Source organism: Zingiber officinale, chromosome 2A, assembly GCF_018446385.1.
Source record: "Zingiber officinale cultivar Zhangliang chromosome 2A, Zo_v1.1, whole genome shotgun sequence".
Classification (NCBI taxonomy): domain Eukaryota; kingdom Viridiplantae; phylum Streptophyta; class Magnoliopsida; order Zingiberales; family Zingiberaceae; genus Zingiber; species Zingiber officinale.
The window spans coordinates 24,743,145-24,766,873 of NC_055988.1; positions in this window are offsets into that span (position 1 = coordinate 24,743,145).

A 23,729-nucleotide genomic window follows, 5' to 3' on the forward strand; every position below is an offset into this window, starting at 1 on the left:
AAGATGACTCAACACAAGTCGCTTTGAGTGTCTTCTTTCTTCTGGTTGTCTTGGGTTTGTCTTCTTTCATTTTTGGACACTCATGCTTAAAATGACCCTTCTTGTTGCATCCAAAGCATGTCATCTTCGCCTTTGCTTAGTTGGATGTTGATTTGATCACCTTTTGTAAGTCATTCTTTGTGAAGTTGTTCTTCCTTTTAGTGAACATTTTTTTACCATGTTCACTAGTTGTCCTTCTTAATTCGTCGGTTTCTAAGTCAGATTTATATCCTAACTCAGGCTTAACTCGAGTTCTAGTCTTAGTTTCTTTTGATGGACCTATAAGAAAGGTTACATCTTTCTCGACCTGCTTTGATTTAGTCTGTTTGTAGAGTTTAAGTTCATAAAATAGTTAATCTAATTTTAATTTATTTAAATTCCTCGAAATTTTATAGGCATCTACTAAAAATGCCCGCAATGCATTTCGAGGAAAGATGTTCAAGCTAAGGCATACCTGATTACATTCATGTTCTCTAGTTGGTGGTCGATAAGGTGAAGCCTGTTCAGAATGTCCTTAATGATATCTCCTTCGCATTCTCGTGCGGGTCGACGCGACTCAGTTCTTTCTTTGTAAGTCTGCATTGGATTGTGTTCATTGCCTTCAAGTCGATCTGGGCCTTTTTCTTATCTTCCATATTCCATCTTTCTGGTCGAGTGGTACTTTAGTTGCTTCATTTATTATTACCCTGTATCATCGTCGGATAGTGAACCATTTATCGATGTCGGACTTTAGGTATACTTCCATTCGTTTCTTCCAATACAGGAAGTCATCCTCGTTAAAGAGCAGGGGACGAACGATGTTGTATCATTCGATTTGGGCCATTAAAGATAGAACCTTGCACATAACAATAAACTAATAAAGAAATCCCAAGACTAGGTCTGGGATTAGCAGTGTGGGAGATAATAAAAGTACTAAAATTTGATTGGTGTTGCACCAATTCAGAGTATTTTGCAACGATAAAAACTTTTACAAAAGAGGTGATTGCGTCAATTTAAACTAGATTGAAAATCTTAAAACTCAACGAGAAAAAAGAAGAAAGCAAGAGAACCCCCCCCCCCCCTCTTTGTTTGATTGGTGGTTCCACCAATTTAGAGCGGTACCTTGCTCTAATACTACTTGTTGGATCGTGAGCATGTAAGAGGGGGCTGAATCACATGATTTTGAAATTATTCTTTTCTTTTTAACAACACTAAGTTCGCAGCAAAAATAAAGTTAAGGAGAAAGAAAAAAGAAAAAGAAAGACAAGTGTTAACACAAGTAGTTTTTTACTTGGTTTGGAGCCTTCGACGACTCATATTTCAAGGTTCACACTTATTGAGTGCTTTCATTGGGCAATCCACTAATAGTTTGAAATATTACAAATTTAAGTACAAGAACTTATAATGAAAGGTTACCGACAACAGAGAAAATAAATAGAACTTGATTGGTGGTTGTCAGAGAAGCGTTATAGCGTCATAGAAGCCTTTTTGGGCAACACACAAGAGTGAAAGTCAGAGTACTTGTTGTACTGACGCTACTGGTTGAAGGCTCCTTTTATAGCCCCGTCCGAGCACTTGGATCCCCTCCTGGGTGTCTGGACTGTGCTAACATGGCGAACTCTCGTCGAAACTTTATCCTCGAAGTTTATGTTGAAGTGTATACTAAAAGCCTAGCTTTTGTAAACATTTATTTTTGAAATAAAAGAATCACATTGTTCGATATCTGCATTTATTGTTAAATGTAATTATTCAATTAATTTATATAGTAGACAACATAGAGTGTGGTGTCACACTCAGAAGATCATGTTGTCGGTTCTCTATAAATTATAAACAAGTTGCTCACGACTAAGATGAAAAGGAACAAACCATCAGAATAGTCATAGTGTAATTAAGTAATAGTTTATCTTGACTAATAAATTGCACTGATACACTTTAAGTGTATTGAGTAGGACCATTTAGGTAAGTTCTTTTGGTACTGACTTAGTAAAAGAACTAGACCTTAGTTATTATGGAAGTGTGTGCTCTTAATCCTAATATAATAACAAGCACATATATTTAATATTTATTTCTTTGACTTATCAAAGGGTGAGGTTTAGCTCGATAAATCAATATGCCCGATAAGTTGGGAAATGATATTACTTATAGTGTGTTTTGTTGATTATAGAAGGAATCTGTGTCCTAGTTATCTAGGTTGAGAATGCCCCCAAGAGGAGCTCATAAGGATTGTCATATTAAACCCTGCAGGTGGACTTAGTCCGACATGACAATGAAGTTGAGTGGTACTACTCTTGGAGCTAGATATTAATTAAGTGAGTTGTCAGTAACTTACTTAATTAGTGGACATTCGTAATCTTAAATACAGGGAGACTAACACACTCATAATAAGAAGGAGCCCATAATGTAATTTGGGATTGGTGCGGTAGTGCGATAATAACTCTCTAGTGGAATGAGTTATTATCGATGAACTTGAGTTATGTGTTCAGGGCGAACACGGGATACTCAAGCTCATCGAAAGGCCAAAACCAATTTCTCCTCTAGGTCCCTGTCGTAGCCTCATTAGAGCCTCAAGTTTATCCAAAGAAAGGCTCATCTTGGTGTCCAAGAAGGGGGTCGGTCCATTGCTTGGTGACCAAGCAATGGTCGGCCACATCTCCTCTTAAAGGGCCGACCCTATTGCTTGGTGACCAAGCTAGTAGGGGCCGACCACAATATTCAAACAAAGAGGGTTGTTTTTGAATTTTTAAAATCTTCTCTTTGTAGAAAATTATAAGTTTTAAAAGAGATATTTTAATTTTAAAAACTTTCCTTATTTGAATTTGGCCACATGTTTTAATAGAGAGTTTTAAAAGTTTTAAAACTTTTCTTTTTTAACCATCCTCATGGTTTAAGAAAAAAGGAGGAAGATAAGTTTTAAAATTAAAATTTTCTATCATCATGTTAAAAAAGGAAATTTTATAAGAGAAGTTTTAAATTTTAAAACATGGTTTTAATTTTTTAAAACTTCCCTTTTTTAACTCTAGGAAAGAGAGCTTGTAAAATTTTATAAGAGTTTTTTTTCTTGTAAAATTTTATAAAAACATTATTTTTTCTTTCCTAAATATGGTGGTTAGTCACCTTGCTTGGTGCCCAAGCAAGGGGCCGGCCAAACTCAATCCTAACTAAATAGGATTGATCACAACAATTGATTTGGTGATTGATTCAATCAAGAGGAAAGAAAAGGAAAAATTAAAAGGGAAAAGAAAAAACTCTTGGATGATTTTATTTTTTGTAAAAAGTTTTTCCTTATTTGCCTTGGGCAAGTAATATAAAAGAAGGGGTGAGGGGACTTCATGAGACACAACTCTTATTCTTTGGCTTGGAAACTCTCTTGGTGGCCGACCCCTCTCTCCCTCTCTTCTCCCTTTGCTCTCTTTTCTATTGTGGTGGTGGTGGCCGAATATTACAAGAAGGAGAAGCTCTTTTGGGTGGTGTTCATCTTGGAGGATCATCGCCCACACGACGTCCAAGGCGATCGAGGTGAGAAATATGGCAGAAGATCTCGAGGTCATTAGCTTACAAAGAGAAGGTATAACTAGTAATTTTCTTTCGCATTATACTAGTTATTTTCTTTGTAAGAATTCTAAATACAAGAGGCAATTAGATCTAGTTTTTAGAATAAGTTTTTCGAGGTTGTGTTTCTTCTTTTTCGAATTTGTGATTCGATTGTTCTTTTTGGTTAACCTAGAGTTATTTAAGGAAATTAAATATTAGCTTTTTTTAAAAGGCTTTAACTAGGCGGTGGTAGTTGCTCCCATATCCAAGAAGGCCATGTGCCTCGCCATGCAGTCCTGGAAGCCAATTTTAGAAATTAATATTTAATGGAATTAATAACATAGGTGGATTTGAATCAATAGTGTTAAGTTCCGCTTGCGATTCAAATCTAAACCATTAAGAACAGATAAGTTAAATTTGGAATCAATGATGTTAAATTCCGTCTGTGATTCCTAATTTAACTTCTAAAGAACAAAATAGGTTATTTAAGGAAAGGTTAGACACTTGTACAAAAAATTTTGTACAGTGGAATCGGTACGTTTTCCTAGGATTAACCAACAATTGGTATCAGAGCTAGGGTTTGCTCTGTGTGTTTAGAATTCAAATAGATATGCACATGTCATACATAATTTAGGCAGGATAATAGTAGGATGTGCTAACTCTTTGGTTGCAGACTCCAACTATTATGACTTATTGATATTGTGTGTGATTGGACCCTTGGACATGTCAATGGCATTATTTTGTGTGCATGATTGTATGTATCAAATACAGCAGGAGCTGTATTATTTTTAGAATTTTATTTTTTTGTTCGATCTAGAATACATGTACATTCCCTCGTGGAATATAGGATCGATATATGTAAAATTCTATTTTTGTCGCGGATCAGATTCTTGCGAGGCGTGGTACTTTTGGAGCACCAGAGGCTCAGCGGAATAAGAAGCAAGATGGATGCGACGACTCAACCCGATGGCGGTGGCTAAAGATGGCAGCAGCTAATGTTGAAGCACATGGAGGACAGTAACAGAAAAAGGCCATAATAGTTGGAAAATGATTTCCATATTTATTGCTTTTATTTACTGTGATGTGTGTGTATGCATGTGATGTATGCTAGCATAGGTTAAAATCCTCATTTTTAAATAACTAAGTGGGAGAGGGATTTTAATAAATCCCATGGTCTCTATTACTAGTTTGTAAGTGATGCAATAAGCTTGCGTGTTGGCTCTGAGTGCCTCCCTCCACAACGGATTAGTTTGTTGTGGATCATTAGATCAAACTTCCTTTTATGGATGATTATAGGAAATTATTTAGGAGCGTGTGATCTTCTCCAACTGAAGGGGCACAATCCTATTTAATGGACTTAGTATCAAGTAATGGTATACACTTAGACGCATTCAATAGTATCCTCCCCAACGGAGTCACTGCTATTGTTTTGTGTGACCAAAGTGAAATCAACTATTAATTTTATTTGTCATAAAGTTACGATGACAAGATAATAAAATTAATGGGTCACACCCTCCTCTTACAAATGTTGAATTTGTATACGTCCACACTAACGTGGCATGCAATATTCACGGTGATTTAAGGTGTTGGTTAATTTAAAATAGTATTGTTTGAGGAATCAATATTATTCTAAATTTAGAATCTTGACCAAAATTTATTTTTATGATTCTTAGGATGACTTTCGACTGTTGGAATGTATACTGAAAGCCTAAGCTTTGTAAACATTTATTATGAATAAAGAATCACATTTGGTCTAATTGTCTACATTTGTTTGTAGTTGTTCATTTAATTTATATTGTAAATAACATAGTATGTGGTGTCACATACAGAAGATGATGTTATCAGTACCTTATAAATTATAAACAGTAGCTCATGACCAAAATGGAAAAGGAACAAACCATTAGAAGGTCGTAGTGTAATTAGGTATTAGTTTATCTTGACTATATAATTACACTAGTACACTCAGAGTGTATTGAGTAGGACCATTTGAGGTCGTTTCTTTTATACTGACTTTATAAAGGAACAAAGACCTCCGTTATTATGGAAGTGTGTGCTCTTAATCCTAATATAATAACAAGCACATATATTTGATATTTATTTCTTTAATTTATCAATGGGTGAGATTTAGTTCGTTGAATCAATAAACCCGATAAGTTGGGAAATGATATTACTTATAGTGTGTGTTGTTGATTATAGAAGGAAACTGTGTCCTAGAGATACTAGGTTGATAATGTCCTCAAGAGGAGCTCATAAAGATTGTCATGTTAAACCCTGCAGGTGGACTTAGTCCGACATGACAATAAGGTTGAGTGGTACTACTCTTGGACTTAGATATTAATTAAATGAGTTGTCAGTAACTCACTTAATTAGTGGACATTCGATATCTTAAACACAGGGAGACTAACACACTCATAATAAGAAGGAGCCCAAAAATGTAATTTGGGATTGGTGCGGTAGTTCAATGATAGTTCTCTAGTGGAATGAATTATCATTGATAAAATTAAGTTGTGTGTTCGGGGCGAACACGGGATGCTTAATTTTATCGGGAGACCAAAACCAATTCCTCCTCTCGGTCCCTATCGTAGCCTCTTATTTATAGAGTTCTATACCCACCTTCTATACCCACCCAATAGGGGCCGGCCAAGCTAGCTTGGGAACCAAGCTAGGGCCGGCCTAGGTATATTATTGGGTGGCCGGCCCTAGCTTGAACCCAAGCTAGTAGGGCCGGCCAAAATAAATTAAAAAAGAAATTTAATTTTAATTTTTATTATAATGTGGAAGATATAATTTAAAGAGAATTAGAATTAAAATATCTCTCTTGTAAAAGATTTACAAAAGATTAAAGAAAGAGATTAGATCTCTTTCCTTATTTGTAGATTGGAGAGATGTTTTATTTTCTCTTTAAAATTATTCACATGTTAATAAAATTAAAATTATAGATATTTCCTTTTATTAACCATGAAGAGATTTTAAAGAGAAATTTTATTTTTAAAATTTCGAAACAAATTAGGAAGTTTTAATTGTTGATTAAAACTTGTCTCTTTTTTTTTCAATGATGTGGCCGACCACTTGAAATTGATTTGGGAAATTTTATTTTATTTCTCTCAATTAAATCAAGTCAAGGAAATTAAGGAAAATTTATTGTAATTAAATTTCCTAATTTGCCTAGGCCAAGGAATATAAAAGAAGGGGTAGGGGTGCCTTCATGAGAGACAACCTCTATTGTTTTCTCTCCCTTTTTCCTTGGTGTTGTGGCCGGCCATTACCCTCTCCCTCTCTTCCTCTTGTGGTGGCCGAATACTTCATCTCTCTTGGAGTTCTTGTGGTGGCCGGATACTACTTGGAGAAGAAGAAGAAGAAGGAGAGAAAGTTAGCATCTCTTGGAGCTTGGTTAGTATTTTGATTTTCTTCTTTGGTAAAGTTCTTCCTTTGTGGCCGAACCTTGCTTGGAGGAGAAGAAGGTGGTTGGTGGTTTCTCATCTTGGTAGATCGTTGCCCACACAACGTCCGAGGTTAGAAGAGGAATACGGTAGAAGATCAAGAGGTTTTCTACAAGGTATAATTAGTAATTTTTATTTCCGCATCATGCTAGTTATTTATGGAAATAATACCAAATACAAGAGGCTTATGATCTAGTATTTCGAATATGTTTTTCGATGTTGTGTTCTTTTGTTTTCTTTCTTTTCCTTGTGATTTGATTGTTCTCTTTGGTTAACCTAAAGTTATTTTAGGAAATTAAATATTAGCTTTCTATTAAAGGTTTTGTCTAGTCGGTGGTGGTTGCTCCCATATCCAAGAAGGTCATGTGCCTCGCCACGTCAGTACTGGGAACCAATTATGGAAATTAATATTTAATGGAATTAATAACTTAAGGTGATTTGGGTCGAACGTGTTAAGTTCCGCAGGAGATCCAAGTCAAAACCTAAAAGAACAAATAGATTAAGTTTTGGATCAAACGTGTTAAGTTCCGCAGGCGATCCAAAATTTAATTTAAAAGAACACATGGTAGCTAGGAAAAGGTTCAGACCTTTGTACAAAATTTTTGTACAGTGGAACCTCTAGGTTTTCCGAGTAGCAACCAACAATTAGTATCAGAGGTAGGGTTTTGCCTCTGTGTATTTGGTATTTAGTTTAATTATGCACATGTCATACATAATTTAGGCAGGATAATAGTAGGATGTGCTAACTTTGTGGATGTAGGATCCAACTATTATGGCTTTTAGTTAATTATGTGTGTGATTGGACCCTTGGACATGTCAAGGGCAATTTATATGTGTGTGCATGATTGTATTAAAATACAGCAGGAGCTGTATTTAGTTTTATTAGGATTTTATTTTTGATCTAGATACATGTACATTCCTTTTATGGAATATAGGATCAAAAATGTAAAATTCTATTTATGTTGCGGATCGAATCTTGCAAAGCGTGGAACCTTCTAAGGACCAGAGGCGCAGCGAAACTAGGAGCAAGATGGATGCGACAGCTAGACCCTTGGCGGTATCCAAATATGGCAGCAGCTTGGGATGACAACACACGGAGGACAATTTAGATATAAAAGCCATAATAGTTGAAAATTAAATTTTCTATTTATTGCTTTTATATTGTGCTGTGTGTGCATGTTAGTTTACAAGTTTAGTAGGCTAGCATAGTTAAAATTCCTCATTTATAAATAACTAAGTGAGAGAGGGATTTTTAAATAAATCCCGTGGTCTCCATTACTGGTTTGTAAGTGATGCAAACAAGCTTGCGTGTTGGCTCTAAGTGCCTTCCTCCATAACGGATGAGCTTGTTTGTGGATCACTAGAACAGACTTCCATTTTTGGATGACTATAGGAAATTAATTAAGAGCGTGTGATCTTCCCCAATGGAAGGGGCATAATCTTATTAATGGACTTAGTGTCAAGTAATGGTATACACTTAGACACATCTAATAGTATCCTCCCCAACAGAGTCACTATTATTATTTGTGTGACCAAATAATACCAACTATTAATTTTATTTGTCAAAAAGTTAGGTTGACAAGATAATAAAATTAATGGGTTAAAACCCTTCTTTTTACAAATGTTGAATTTGTATACGTCCACACTAACGTGGCATACAAAATTCACGGTGTGATGAGGTGTTGGTTAATTTAAAATAGTATTGTTTGAGGAATCAATATTATTCTAAATTTAGAGTTCTGACCAAAAGTTATTTGTGATTCTTAGGATGACTTTCAACCCACTGTCCATCATACTTCAACAAAATAGACTTATTGGACCTAATTACATAGATTGGAAAAGGAACACGGACATTGTTCATTCTTGAAAGCTATAAATTTATCTTGGTGAACCTTGTCTGATGCACCCATGGTGAATCTACCCAAGAGGAGATTGAATATCATAAGAGATGGGTAAAGGCGGATGATGACGCGGTGTTACATTTGGCTTCAATGTCAAATGTATTGCAACATCGACATCAAGATTTACCAATGACTTATGATATTATGAACAATCTCAAGGAGCTCTTTGGTCATCGGGATAGGGCTTCTAGACAAGAAGCTATGAGAAAGATAATGGCGACCACCATGCGAGGGTACTCTGTAAGGGATCATATCCTAAAGATGATGGCTTATCGGAACGATACGGATCCTTGGAGGAGAAATTGATGGGAAACCCGGATCGATATGATCCTCCAAACGCTACCTAAGTTTTGAGCAGTTCACTGAACTATAATATGAATAAAAGGATTTATTCATTAGGGGAACTCTTGATGGAACTTCAGGAAGGATTATTCGTCACAATTCTCAAATTCACTTTCTGAAAATGGTTCTACTTCTAAACCGAAAGGAAGAAGAAGAAGAAACAAGCTCAAGAAAGAAAGTGAATAAATCTCAGTGTACGGGATTTAAAGCTGGAGTGAAGAAGCCAGAGGGCAAGTGCTTCATCTGCAAGCGGACATTGGAAGGCGGAATGTCCTCGTAGGAACCAAAACAAAGGTATATCTCATGCTCGGTTGTTGAAACATGTTTAGCGGTGTTATCTACCAACACCTGGTGTGTATGGGAGCCACCGATCATGTCTGCAATTCCTTGCGGGGGTTCCGGAAACCCGACAACTATCTGAAGGAGAGATATGTACATGGGCAATGCTACTAAGGTGGCGGTTATTGCGATGGGAGACGTCTACTTGTCTTTTAGTAGAAATAAAAATTTGGTTTTAAGAAATTGTCTTTATGTACCCGTTTTAGAAAGAATTTAATTTCAGTTTCTAAACTGTTTATAGATGGATATTCGGTTTCTTTCGATGCGATGTAGTTATTAAAAGAAATAAAGTGATTATCTGTCTCGTGCATTAGTTGGCAATTTGTATATTTTAAATCAATTTCTTCCACAAAGCAAAACATGGAAATTTATAACTCATCTTCTAATTCTAATAAGAGAAAAGAACCTTGAAATGAACCAAGCATATCTTTGGCATCTAAGACTTGGTCATATTAATTTAAGTAGGATTCAGAGGCTTATAGCGGATGGACTTTGAGTTCATTAGAGTTGGAAAATTTTCCAACTTGTGAATCTTACTTAGAAGGTAAAATGACCAAGAGGTCGTTCGAGGCCAAGGGGTATAGAGCCAAAGAAGTGTTAGAGTTGGTTCACTCGATTTGTGTGGTCCTATGTATGTCCGGGCAAGAGGAGGTTTTGAATATTTTGTCTCTTTCATAGCGATTATTCAAGATATGGATATATTTACCTAATGCGCAGTCCGAGTGCTTTGACAAGTTCAAAGAATACAAGGTCGATGTGGAGAAGCGATTAGGTAAAGTATCAAGACACTACGATCCGATCGTGGTGGCGAATACCTCTTAGGAGAGTTTAGGAATTACTTATCGGAGGTGATTCAATCCCAATTGCGCACCGGAACACCCCAACGTAATGGTGTAGCGAAGGAATAGGACTCTTATGGAAATGGTTAGATCGATGATGAGTTATTCGAATTACAAATTCGTTTTGGGGATATGCTCTGGAAACAGCAGTGTATCGTTACGAACTTAGTACCTTCTAAATCAGTTTCTTCTACTCCCATAGAATTGTGGAATGGGCGAAAACCCGGTCTAAGATATATTCGGATTTGGGGTAGTCCAGCACATGTCTTTGAAACCAGATCTTGATAAGTTAGAATCTCGTCAGAAGTTCGCGTGTTTGTAGGATATCCCAAAGGAACGAAGGTGGTTTATTTTATAGTCCTAAAGACGAAGGTCATTGTTAGCACCAATGCCCGCTTTTAGAAGAAGACTATATAATGGATCACAAGCCCAAGAGTAAAGTTGTTTTAGAAGAACTTAGAGAGGACATGTCTACTTCAGTACCAACAAGACAAGATGAAGTACCACAAGAGACGCAACACGTGTCACACATGATACACAACCACGATGCCTCGTCGTAGTGGGAGGGTTGTGAGGCGACTGAAGATTCATGTTTTGGGAGAGTCTTGGACTTGATCCTGATGAACATGATATGACGAGACACTCCAAGATATAGATGCGAGATCTTGGCAAAGGCAATGAATTCGAAATAGAGTCCATGTACTCTAATAAGGTTTGGGAGCTTGTAGAACCACCTGATGGTGTAAAAGCCGTTGGATGCAAGTGGATCTACAAAAGGAAAAGAGGGACAGACGGGAAGGTAGAAACCTTCAAAGCTAGGCTTGTTGCAAAAGGGTACACTCAAAAAGAGAGAATCGATTATGAGGAGACCTTTTCACCGGTAGCCATGCTTAAGTCTATCCGGATACTCTTATCCATTGCTGCTCATATGGATTATGAGATTTGGCAAATGGATGTCAAGACAGCTTTCCTTAATGGAAGTCTTGAAGAGAACATCCATATGAAGCAACCAGAAGGGTTCATTGAAAAAGGCAAAGAGCATCTAGTGTGCAAGCTCAATCGGTCCATTTATGGACTAAAGCAAGCTTCAAGATCTTGGAACATCCGGTTTAATGAAGTAATCCAGTCATATGGATTTATTCAAAGTCCGGATGAGTCTTGTGTATATAAGAAGTGTAACAGAAACGTGGTGGTATTTCTTGTACTATACGTAGATGATATTTTGTTAATTGGCAACAATGTCAAGGTATTATCAGACGTAAGGGTATGGTTGTCCAAACAATTTGATATGAAGGACTTAGGAGAATGTGCACACATTCTTGGGATCAAAGTTATAAGGGATCGTAAGAAAAGAATGTTGTGTCTATCCCAAGCTTCATATATAGATACAATCCTTGCTCGTTTTAGCATGCAGGATTCCAAGAAAGGTTTCTTACCTTTTAGACATGGAGTAGCTCTATCTAAAGAGATGTCTCCAAAGACATCAAAAGAGATAGAGGACATGAAAGCGGTTCCTTATGCTTGGTGTAGGAAGCCTAATGTATGCAATGCTATGTACGAGACACGATATCTATTTTGCCGTGGGCATGGTTAGCAGATATCGGAGTAATCTGGACAAGGAAATTGGACTGCCGTAAAGCATATATTGAAGTACCGAGAAGGACTAGAGATTATATGCTAGTTTACCAAGCAAACGATCCGCTCCCTATGGGTTACACCGATTCGGATTTCCAATCAGATAGGGATAATAGTAAGTCTACATCAGGCTATATGTTTACTTTGGGAGGTGGAGCCATTTCATGGAGGAGTGTTAAGCAGAAATGCGTTTTGGACTCAACCATGGAAGCTGAATATGTGACAGCCTCGAGGCGCTAAAGAAGCGGTATGGCTCAGGAGCTTTCTAATGGACTTAGATGTGATTCCTGGTTTTCCCAAAATCATCACAATTTATTGTGATAATAGTGGTGCAATTGCAAACTCGAAGGAACCACGAGCTCATAAGGCAAGTAAACATATAGAACGTAAGTCAAGATATTGTGGAGCGAGGAGAAGTTGTCATCACCAAGATTGCATCAGTGAATAACCTGGCGATCCTTTCACTAAGGCCCTTAAAAGCTTTCGATTGGCATGTGGAGGAATGGGAATCGGATGTATGGTAGAAGATATGGCGAGTCATTAGTATAAGTGGGAGATTGTTGGAATGTATACTGAAAGCCTAAGCTTTGTAAACATTTATTATGAATAAAGAATCACATTTGGTCTAATTGTCTACATTTGTTTGTAGTTGTTCATTTAATTTATATTGTAGATAACATAGTATGTGGTGTCACATACAGAAGATGATGTTATCAGTACCTTATAAATTATAAACAGTAGCTCACGACCAAAATGGAAAAGGAACAAACCATTAGAAGGTCGTAGTGTAATTAGGTATTAGTTTATCTTGACTATATAATTACACTAGTACACTCAGAGTGTATTGAGTAGGACCATTTGAGGTCGTTTCTTTTATACTGACTTTATAAAGGAACAAAGACCTCAGTTATTATGGAAGTGTGTGCTCTTAATCCTAATATAATAACAAGCACATATATTTGATATTTATTTCTTTAATTTATCAATGGGTGAGATTTAGTTCGTTGAATCAATAAACCCGATAAGTTGGGAAATGGTATTACTTATAGTGTGTGTTGTTGATTATAGAAGGAAAATGTGTCCTAGAGATACTAGGTTGATAATGTCCTCAAGAGGAGCTCATAAAGATTGTCATGTTAAACCCTGCAGGTAGACTTAGTCCGACATGACAATAAGGTTGAGTGGTACTACTCTTGGACTTAGATATTAATTAAATGAGTTGTCAGTAACTCACTTAATTAGTGGACATTCGATATCTTAAACAGGGAGACTAACACACTCATAATAAGAAGGAGCCCAAAATGTAATTTGGGATTGGTGCGGTAGTTCAATGATAGTTCTCTAGTGGAATGAATTATCATTGATAAAATTAAGTTGTGTGTTCGGGCGAACACGGATGCTTAATTTTATCGGAGACCAAAACCAATTCCTCCTCTCGGTCCCTATCGTAGCCTCTTATTTATAGAGTTCTATACCCACCTATACCCACCTTCATACCCACCAATAGGGGCCGGCCAAGCTAGCTTGGGAACCAAGCTAGGGCCGGCCTAAGCATAAATTAGCTTGAACCCAAGCTAGTAGGGCGGCCAAAATAAATTAAAAAGAAATTTAATTTTAATTTTATTATAATGTGGAAGATATAATTTAAAGAGAATTAGAATTAAAATATCTCTCTTGTAAAAGATTTACAAAGATTAAAGAAAGAGATTAGATCTCTTTCCTTATTTATAGATTGGAGAGATGTTTTATTTTCTTTTAAAATTATTCACATGTTAATAAAATTAAAATTATAGATATTTCCTTTTATTAACCATGAAGAGATTTTAAAGAGAAATTTTATTTTTAAAATTTCCGGAAACAAATTAGGAAGTTTTAATTGTTGATTAAAACTTGTCCTCTTTGTTTTCCAATGATGTGGCCGACCACTTGAAATTGATTTGGGAAATTTTATTTTATTTCTCTCAATTAAATCAAGTCAAGGAAATTAAGGAAAATTTATTGTAATTAAATTTCCTAATTTGCCTAGGCCAAGGAATATAAAAGAAGGGGTAGGGGTGCCTTCATGAGAGACAACCTCTATTGTTTTCTCTCCCTTTTTCCTTGGTGTTGTGGCCAGCCATTACCCTCTCCCTCTCTTCCTCTTGTGGTGGCCGAATACTTCATCTCTCTTGGAGTTCTTGTGGTGGCCGGATACTACTTGGAGAAGAAGAAGAAGAAGGAGAGAAAGTTAGCATCTCTTGGAGCTTGGTTAGTATTTTGATTTTCTTCTTTGGTAAAGTTCTTCCTTTGTGGCCGAACCTTGCTTGGAGGAGAAGAAGGTGGTTGGTGGTTTCTCATCTTGGTAGATCGTTGCCCACACGTCCGAGGTTAGAAGAGGAATACGGTAGAAGATCAAGAGGTTTTCTACAAGGTATAATTAGTAATTTTATTTCCGCATCATGCTAGTTATTTATGGAAATAATACCAAATACAAGAGGCTTATGATCTAGTATTTCGAATATGTTTTTCGATGTTGTGTTCTTTTGTTTTCTTTCTTTTCCTTGTGATTTGATTGTTCTCTTTGGTTAACCTAAAGTTATTTTAGGAAATTAAATATTAGCTTTCTATTAAAGGTTTTGTCTAGTCGGTGGTGGTTGCTCCCATATCCAAGAAGGCCATGTGCCTCGCCACGTCAGTACTGGGAACCTTTTATGGAAATTAGTATTTAATGGAATTAATAACTTAAGGAGACTTGGGTCGAACGTGTTAAGTTCCGCAGGAGATCCAAGTTAAAACCTAAAAGAACAAATAGATTAAGTTTTGGATCAAACGTGTTAAGTTCCGCAGGCGATCCAAAATTTAATTTAAAAGAACACATGGTAGCTAGGAAAAAAGTTCAGACCTTTGTACAAAATTTTTGTACAGTGGAACCTCTAGGTTTTCCGAGTAGCAACCAACATCGACACACTAACCATTATACTAAAAAAGAACAAACTTACTAGTCCCAACTATATTGATTGGAAAAGAAACCTGGACATTGTTCTTACCGTTGAAAGCTATAAGTTTGTACTGACTGAGGCTTGCCCTGATGCACCTGACGGTGACTCTACCCCAGAGGAGATTGAGTATCATAAGAAATGGGTAAAAGCTGATGAGATGACGCGGTGTTACATTTTGGCATCAATGTCAAATGTATTGCAACATCAGCATCAAGATTTACCAACAACTTATGATATAATGAACAATATCAAAGAACTCTTTGGGCACAAGAGTCGGACTGCTAGGCAAGAGGCAATGAGAAAGCTAATGACAGCCACCATGTCTGAGGGGACACCCGTAAGGGATCATATCCTCAAAATAATGGCTTATCTGAACGAAATACAAGTCCTTGGAGGAGAAATTGATGGGGAAACCTAGGTTGATATAATTCTCCAAATGCTACCCAGAAGTTTGAGCAGTTCCGCCTAAACTATAACATGAACAAAAGAGAGTATACGTTGGCGGAACTTCTGACAGAACTATAGGCAGCAGAAAGAATATTTCGTCACTGTTCTCAAATTCACTATGCTGAAAATGGTTCTACTTCTAAGTCAAAAGACAAGAAGAAGAAGAAACAAGTCTTTTCAGCAAAGAAGGTGAATAAACCTCAGGGTACAGGACAGAAAGCTGGAATGAAGAAGCCGAAGGGCAAGTGCTTCATCTGCAAGCAGTCTAGACATTGGAATGCGGGTTGTCCTCGTAGGAACCAGAACAATAAAGGTATATCTCATACTCTAGTAGTTGAAACATGTTTAGCGGTGTTATCTACCAGCACCTGGTGTGTAGATACAGGAGCCACTGATCATGTCTGCAATTCTTTGCAGGGGTTCCAGGAAACCCAGCGACTATTTGATGGAGAGATAACTGTCTACATGGGCAATGCTACTAAGGTGGCGGCTATTGCAGTGGGAGACGTCTACTTATCATTTGATAGGAATAGAAATTTGATTTTAAGAAATTATCTTTATATACCCAGTTTTAGAAAGAATTTAATTTCAGTTTCTAAACTGTATTTGGATGGATATTCAATTTCCTTTAGTAACAATGTCATTATAAAGAGAAATAAGGTGATTATCTGTTCTGGTGCATTAGTTGGCAATTTATACACTTTAAATTCAATTTCTCCCACAAAGTAAAATATGAAAATTAATAACACATCTTCTAACTCTAATAAGAGAAAAGAACTTTCGGAAATGAACCACACGTATCTTTGGCATCTAAGGCTTGGACATATTAACTTAAGTAGGATTCAAAGGCTTGTAGCTTATGGACTCTTGGGTTCATTAGAGTTGGAAAACTTTCCAACATGTGAATCTTGCTTGGAAGGTAAAATGACTAAGAGACCTTTTAAGGCCAAGGGGTATAGAGCCAAAGATGCGTTAGAACTGGTTCATTCTGATTTGTGTGGTCCTATGTCTATCCAGGCAAGAGGTGGTTATGAATACTTCGTCTCCTTTATAGATGATTATTCAAGATACAGATACATTTACCTGATGCGCCGCAAGTTCAAAGAATATAGGGATGATGTGGAGAAACGTCTTGGTAAAAGTATCAAGACACTACGGTCTGACCGTGGTGGCGAATACCTCTTTGGAGAGTTTAGGAATTACTTATCAGAAGTTGGGATTCAATCCCAATTGTCTGCACCTAGTACACCCCAGCAGAATGGTGTGGCAGAACGAAGGAATAAGACTCTTATGGAAATGGTTAAATCGATGATGAGTTATTCAGAATTACCAAATTCATTTTGGGGATATGCTTTAGAAACAGTAGTGTACATTCTGAATATGGTACATTCTAAAACAGTTCCTTCTACTCCCATAGAATTATAGAATGGGCGTAAGCCTAGTCTGAATCATATCCAGATATGGGGTAGTCCAGCACATGTGCTGAAGGGAGATACTGACAAGTTGGAATCACGTACAACAGTTTGTCTGTTTGTGAGATATCCTAAGGGAACAAAAGGTGGTTTGTTTTATAATCCTAAAAATCAGAAGATCATTGTTAGCACCAATGCTCGATTTTTAGAAGAAGATTATGTAATGAACCATAAGCCCATGAGTGAAATAGTTCTAGAAGAAATTAGAGAGGACACGTCTACTTTAGTACCAACAGTACAAGATGAAGTACCACAAGAAACTACAACATGAGTCACACATGATACACAGTCAGAGACAGTGCCTCGTTGTAGTGGGAGGGTTGTGAAGCAACTTGAGAGATTCATGTTTTTGGGAGAGTCTTCGGACTTGATCCCAGGTAAACATGAACCTGATCCCCAAACATATGACGAAGCACTCCAAGATATAGATGCAGTATCTTGGCAAAAGGCAATGAATTCCGAAATAGAATCTGTATTCTAATAAGGTATGGGAGCTTGTAGAACCACCTGATGGTGTAAAAGCCATTGGATGCAAGTGGATCTACAAAATGAAAAGAGAGATAGATGGGAAGGTAGAAACCTTCAAAGCAAGGCTTGTTGCGAAAGGTTATACTCAGAAAGAGGGAATCGATTATGAGGAGACTTTTCACCGGTAGTCATGCTTAAGTCTATCCGGATACTCTTATCCATTGTCGCTCATATGGATTATGAGATTTGGCAAATGGATGTCAAGACAGCTTTCCTTAATGGAAGTCTTGGAAAAAACATCCATATGAAGCAACCTGAGGGATTCATTGGCAAAGAGCATCTAGTATGTAAGCTCAATCAGTCCATTTATGGACTGAAGCAAGCTTCAAGATCTTGGAGCATCTGGTTTAATGAAGTAATCCAGTCATATGGATTTATTCAGTGTCCGGATGAGTCTTGTGTATACAAAAAGTGTAACGGAAACGTGGTGGTATTTCTTGTACTATACGTAGATGATATTTTGTTAATTGACAACAATGTCAAGGTATTATCGGACGTAAGGGTATGGTTATCCAAACAAATTAATATGAAGGACTTAGGAGAATGTGCACACATTCTTGGGATCAAAGTTATAAGGGATCGCAAGAAAAGAATGTTGTGTCTATCCCAAACTTATATATAGATACAATCCTTACTCGTTTTAGCATGCAAAACTCCAAGAAAGATTTCTTACCTTTTAGGCATGGAGTAGCCTTATCTAAAGAGATGTCTCCGAAGACATCAGAGGAGATAGAGGACATGAAGGCAGTTCCTTATGCCTCGGCTGTAGAAAGCCTTATGTATGCAATGCTGTGTATGAGACCTGATATCTATTTTGTCGTGGGCATGGTTAACAGATATCAGAGTAACCCTGGACAAGGACATTGGACTACGGTAAAGCATATATTAAAGTACCTGAGAAGGACTAGAGACTATATGCTAGTTTACCAAGCAGATGATTTGCTCCCTGTGGGTTACACAGATTCGAATTTCCAATCAGATAGGGACAATAGTAAGTCTACGTCAGGCTATGTGTTTACTCTAGGAGGTGGAGACATTGCATGGAGGAGTGTTAAGCAGAAATGCGTCTCAGACTCAACTATGGAAGCTGAGTATGTGGCAGCCTCTGAGGCAGCCAAAGAAGCTGTATGGCTCAGGAACTTTCTAATGGACTTAGATGTGATTCCTGGTTTGCCCAAGATCATCACAATTTATTGTGATAATAGCGGTGCAGTTGTAAACTCGAAGGAACCACGAGCCCATAAGGCAAGTAAACATATAGAGCGCAAATACCACCTGATACGAGACATCGTCAAGCGAGGAGAAGTTATTGTCGCCAAGATTGCATCAGCATATAACCTGGCAGATCCTTTCACAAAGGCCCTTTCGGCGAAAGCTTTTGATCGGCATATGGAGAGGATGAGAATCAGATGTATGGCAACAGATATGGCAGCTTAGTCTTTTAGTATAAGTGGGAGATTGTTGGAGTGTATACTAAAAGCCTAGCTTTTGTAAACATTTATTTTTGAAATAAAAGAATCACATTGGTCAATATCTGCATTTATTGTTAAATGTAATTATTCAATTAATTTATATAGTAAACAACATAGAGTGTGGTGTCACACTCAGAAGATCATGTTGTCGGTTCTCTATAAATTATAAACAAGTTGCTCACGACTAAGATGGAAAGGAACAAACCATCAGAATAGTCGTAATGTAATTAAATATTAGTTTATCTTGACTAATAAATTACACTGATACATTTTAAGTGTATTGAGTATGACCATTTAGGTAAGTTCTTTTTGTATTGACTTAGTAAAAGAACTAGACCTTAGTTATTATGGAAGTGTGTGCTCTTAATCCTAATATAATAACAAACACATATATTTAATATTTATTTCTTTGACTTATCAAAGGGTGAGGTTTAGCTCAATAAATCAATATGCTCGATAAGTTGGGAAATGATATTACTTATAGTGTGTGTTGTTGATTATAGAAGGAATCTGTGTCCTAGTTATCTAGGTTGAGAATGCCCCCAAGAGGAGCTCATAAGGATTGTCATATTAAACCCTGCAGGTGGACTTAGTCCGACATGACAATGAAGTTGAGTGGTACTACTCTTGGAGCTAGATATTAATTGAGTTGTCAGTAACTTACTTAATTAGTGGACATTCATAATCTTAAACACAGGGAGACTAACACACTCATAAAAAGAAGGAGCCCATAATGTAATTTGAGATTGGTGTGGTAGTGCGATAATAACTCTCTAGTGGAATGAGTTATTATCGATAAACTTGAGTTGTATGTTCAAGGCGAACACGGGATACTCAAGCTCATCGAAAGGCCAAAACCAATTTCTCCTCTAGGTCCCTGTCGTAGCCTCATTAGAGTCTCAAGTTCATCTAAAGAAAGGTCCATCTTGGTGTCCAAGAAGGGGGTCGGTCCATTGCTTGGTGACCAAGCAATGGCCGGCCACATCTCCTCTTAAAGGGTCGACCCTATTGCTTGGTGACCAAGCTAGTAGGGGCCGGCCACAATATTCAAACAAGGAGGATTGTTTTTGAATTTTTAAAATCTTCTCTTTGTAGAAAACTATAAGTTTTAAAAGAGAGATTTTAATTTTAAAAACTTTTCTTATTTGAATTTGGCCACATGTTTTAATAGAGAGTTTTAAAAGTTTTAAAACTTTCTTTTTTAACCATCCTCATGGTTTAAGAAAAAAAGGAGGAAGATAAGTTTTAAAATTAAAATTTTCTATCATCATGTTAAAAAAAGAAATTTTATAAGAGAAGTTTTAAATTTTAAAACATGGTTTTAATTTTTTAAAACTTTTCTTTTTTAACTCTAGGAAAGAGAGCTTGTAAAATTTTATAAGAGTTTTTTCTTCTTGTAAAATTTTATAAAAAAATTATTTTTTCTTTCCTAAATATGGTGGCCGGCCACCTTTCTTGGTGCCCAAGCAAGGGGCCGGCCAAACTCAATCCTAAACCAAATAGGATTGATCACAACCATTGTTTTGGTGATTGATTCAATCAAGAGGAAAGAAAAGGAAAAATTAAAAGGGAAAAGGAAAAAACTCTTGGATGATTTTATTTTTTTGTAAAAAGTTTTTTCTTATTTGCCTTGGGCAAGTAATATAAAAGAAGGGGTGAGGGGGCTTCATGAGACACAACTCTTATTCTTTGGCTTGGAGACTCTCTTGGTGGCCTACCCCTCTCTCCCTCTCTTCTCCCTTTGCTCTTTTTTCTATTGTGGTGGTGGTGGTCAAATATTACAAGGAGGAGAAGCTCTTTTGGGTGGTGTTCATCTTGGAGGATCGTCGCCCACACGACGTCCAAGGCAAGGCGAGGAATATGGCAGAAGATCTCGAGGTCATTAGCTTACAAAGAGAAGGTATAACTAGTAATTTTCTTCCGCATCATACTAGTTATTTTCTTTGTAAGAATTCTAAATACAAGAGGCAATTAGATCTAGTTTTTCGAATAAGTTTTTCGAGGTTGTGTTTCTTCTTTTTCGAATTTGTGATTCGATTGTTCTTTTTGGTTAACCTAGAGTTATTTAAGGAAATTAAATATTAGCTTTCCTTAAAAGGCTTTGACTAGGCGGTGGTGGTTGCTCCCATATCCAAGAAGGCCATGTGCCTCGTCATGCAGTCCTGGAAGCCAATTTTGGAAATTAATATTTAATGGAATTAATAACATAGGTGGATTTGAATCAATAGTGTTAAGTTCCGCTTGCGATTCAAATCTAAACCATTAAGAACAGATAAGTTAAATTTGGAATCAATGATGTTAAGTTCTGTCTGCGATTCCTAATTTAACTTCTAAAGAACACAATAGGTTATTTAAGGAAAGGTTCGACACTTGTACAAAAAATTTTGTACAGTGGAACCGGTACATTTTTCTAGGATTAACCAACAGTTTATCCATCTCCGGACGCTCTAACCCCCTCCGAGCGTCTTAACCCCCTCCGAGCGATTAGACTATTGACATGGGTTCGGTCAGTTGACGTGCTCCAACTCAGCTTCTGGATGAGTTTTGTTGATCTGGGCACCTGGAGCACCTCCGGACACTGGGATCACTTGGGTGTCTAGCCAGGCACTTGCCTAGGCAAAACTAGTTTGGGAGCCCGGATCAACTCCAGACACCCTGATCCCTTCTGAGTGCCCAGACAACCCTTTTTTATCCTTGTCTTTCCTATAAAAAAAAAATAGTCTAGACAACTATAATATGTTTATAATGCAAAATAAAGTTAGCACAATAAGGTAGTAGTATTAATTAGATCTTGTCTTCTTAAAACCAGGTTCTAATCAAGGTCTTAGCTTAGGTTTCCCAAAACCTAAGTTAGACCGACGCCTACTATTTCCTCAACCGGGAACGTGTCCTCACTGGATCTCTCCTCCAATTGTTTACCTCCACTTATCAATTGCAGACTTTAGATCCTTTGACCCACAAGGACTTCCTGTCAAATTTCAATCAATTTGAACTTCCTTCTACTAGATATCAATTGATCTGGACTTCATAATAACTATCAATCTAACTGGACTTCTTTTTGTCAGATCTCAACCAATTTGGACTTCGTGCCAGTTATCAACCTAGCTAGACTTCAGCATAGTGTTCCTGTCCTCTAGATCCATTAAGTCCTGCACACTTGGTAAAAAGATTAGATACACAACACATCTAACTTTAACATATTTGTCATACATCAAAATCTGATTATTAGTGTAACCTGCACCAACACTTTTATCCCGTTGCGCTAAAATGTTGACATTTTATTGGGATAATTGGATGAGTCTTGGTCGTCGAGGAGAGAGAGCCCTACATTAAATGGATATGATACGCAAGATAGTGCATCAAGCTTGATGATTGGCGCATCGTATCATTGTATTAATGGATGGAAAGCATACACCTCAGGCTACGAGACCTCCTTACTGCATTAATTGCAAAGGCGTGCGATGGTACCACTACTAATGCCCTTTGGATTTGACGGTGATGGTGAGTTGGCATCTTTTCAAGCTCTACATCGGACGACTACATTTAATTCACTAAAGGAGGTCGAGGCGTTGCCTCGGGTATTCATCACTATTGTGTTTTAATGGTAGATATTCGTGTCGCTATCATGGTTATCCGTTCAAATAATCCCACGTCTATAAAGAGCTCTAGCCTATCCATCTGATGGTCTGACAAGATGACGTGGCAACTCACCACATCATCTATCCATCGGAAGAACCCACATCCACCATTTTTCTACATGCAAATAGTAGTTGGCATCTATTAGATGTCAGTGGTTTTGGGTTTATATGGTATATTAAAATATTTAAGCACTAACCTTATAGCCATAATAACTTATAAACTTCCTTCTTATATTTTATTGGTACAATTTTGTCATACTAACACTTCGCCTCTATTTTATTACATGCCACATTTGATGAGGAGTAGGAGATTTTTAATGATAATTTTGTTCAATCTTCTTTTGATTTTTAGTTCATCAATTTAAAATTCTGATTCTTTTTTGAATTTGTGAGGGTAGTGAAATGAGTTTTTGGCAGATTATTTCTTTCAGAATTACTTCTTTTCTATTGTTTATGTTAGTGCATATATGAATTTTGTAAGAATTTTTATCAAAAATATAATAGTCAATTCAATATATTTTTTTTCTCTTGAGGTTATTATCAAAAAATGCTAAAAAAGACAATGACATAATTATCTTTTATACATTTTTTTCACATCTAACTTTTGATTAAAGGGAGTTAAATTTTATTTATTAAAGACCGGGATAAAATGCTACATAGAAAATATAGGGAGTTAAAAGTTATTTAGTCTTAAATTAAATTATAATTATGTTCCACCAAAATATTGTTGTTATTCCTTTTCGTATAATTATTAAATGTTATAATAACATTTCAATCAATTGTACATAAAAAAAATTACTAGATGTATCTAAAAATTTAGATTGACATTAATGAGGGTTAGGAGAGTCCAAAATTATTATTTATTTTGAGATTAAAAATTACTTCTATAGTCTATTTACATAAGTTCATCTACCTTGGTATGTGCAATCAAAGGAGGTTAAAATTTTGAATTGTATGTCGTAAGTGTTTTTCTATTTATCCTGATAGTCAGTGAAAAAATTTTATGAGGATAGGTTGGTTACCCAGGATTAGCTGGAGTCATCATTTATACACAAATTTATCTAAATGGAAACAAATAATAATAAAAAAAAATTAACGCTTTCTATTTTGATGGATTTCTAAGTAAGGTCGTAAATGAATTACATATTT